This window comes from Elephas maximus, chromosome X (genome assembly GCF_024166365.1).
Source record: "Elephas maximus indicus isolate mEleMax1 chromosome X, mEleMax1 primary haplotype, whole genome shotgun sequence".
Classification (NCBI taxonomy): domain Eukaryota; kingdom Metazoa; phylum Chordata; class Mammalia; order Proboscidea; family Elephantidae; genus Elephas; species Elephas maximus.
Window position 1 is genome coordinate 133,519,034 of NC_064846.1, and position 1,917 is coordinate 133,520,950.

The window sequence follows — 1,917 nt, forward strand, 5'->3', positions numbered from 1 at the left end:
TTGGTAAACAAACAACACAACTGGTGAGAACACAAGTGTGTGGGCATTCTAGAGTAGTTTACAAGCCACTAGTATTCATGGGTAAGTGTGCTTTTAGAGGGGAAGTTAGTCTGAGCATCAGTTAGTTGGAGACAGGTTGTGAAAGTCTCTTTTTTTTTTTAATTTTTATCAAGCTTCAAGTGAACATTTACCATTCCAATCAGTCTGTCACATGTAGGTTTACATACATCTTACTCCCTTCTCCCACTTGCTCTCCCCCTATTGAGTCAGCCCTTCCAGTCTCTCGTTTCGTGCCAATTTTGCCATCTTCCCTCTCTCTCTATCTTCCCATCCCCCCTCCAGTCAAGAGTTGCCAACACATTCTCCCGTGTCCACCTGATTTAATTAGCTCACTCTTCATCAACATCTCTCTCCCCCCCCCCCACTGACCAGTCCTTTTCATGCCTGATGATTTGTCTTCGGGGATGGTTCCTGTCCTGTGCCATCAGAAGTTCCGGGGAGCATTGTCACTGGGATTCCTCTAGTCGCAATCATACCATTAGGTGTGGTCTTTTTATGAGAATTTGGGGTCTGTATCCCATTGGTCTCGTGCTCCCTCAGGAGTCCATTTACTTTTATGGATTCAGCTCAGGTGCCCAGGTAGTTAGTCTTCAAGTGTGAGGTACAGGCTCTCACCTACAGTCTTTGACGAGCAGGCGTGATTGGTGTAGGCACAGGTATCTGGGTGCAGTAGGGGGTACCGTGCCATGCAAGGTGGGGACTGACACCTGCCCCTGAGTGTGTGTGAGGAAAGCATGTCTCTATTCTCTAGGGGGCCTATGTGGACAGGGTTTGCACCCGGACTATGGGCACCTAATGCTATTGTCTATGAGGACTGGGAGGCACCACTTATCCTTGGACCCCTGTTGAGAGTGGCTAGGTGGCATGGGTGAAGCCACCAGTCCTCAGGCCCCTGATGTGAGTAGGTGATGACCCTGCTTAATAGGCAGAGTGGTGTCAAACTTCATGAACCTACCTCTCCACCATATTGCTGAAACAGTTGGAGTTAGACTTCAGGTATATACCGTGTTGTACTGTGCTAAGGAGGCTCTAGGCTGTTGAAATGGGCCCACACAGGTCGATGAAGGGGTGAAAGGCATTCAAAGTCCGTGGACCACTTATGCCTGTGCCTAGACAAAGGAGCTGTTTCTGCCCTGAATTTGCAGCTTAGAGGAGCCAGCAGATTATTTTTCCCCCTTTTTGTTAATTTGTTCCTTCTCCAAGGCTGGGAGGATGGCTCTGGGCACGTGTCAGATCCTACTTCCAGCCCAGGGAAAGCAGCTATCACGGAAGCTGGCTTGGGACCCGGTGCAAAGCAGGGAGGGGTCAGATAAATGGGAGAGAGTTTTTTTTCCAAAGGGGTATATTTTGGTTTTCATGGTAGATTAGACGCAAGTATTATGCCGAGAGCACCGCTTTTCACTGATTCTGGAGGCATGAGTGAACTCTCCACTGCTTGGTCTCTCCCGATGTGGAAAACATGTCCCGAATGCCCCTGCTCGTTTAACCATGCTCATACCAGCAGATCTGGCCTGTGGGATGCTGGTTCCTGCCATGTCAGGTCTAGCAACTCCTGGTTGCTTCTGAACCATCTCTCCCTCCCCTGCCACTCAGTCCAGTTCCTCAACTTTGTCTTTGATGGTCAGGGCTCCTAGATTGTCATATATAATCAATTCACTTGTTTTTTCAGGTTTTTGTTGTAAGAGGAACCACTGGAAGCATCTGACTACTCTGCCATCTTGGCCCTTCCTCTGAAGTTATTTTCTATTTGGAAAAGTTGGAGAAATTAAAACAAGCAAATGAAAAGCAACACCACTGATATTAAAAGACAAGCCCTTAAGGAAAGTAATTTCATTGTTGAATTCGTATATGTTCTGC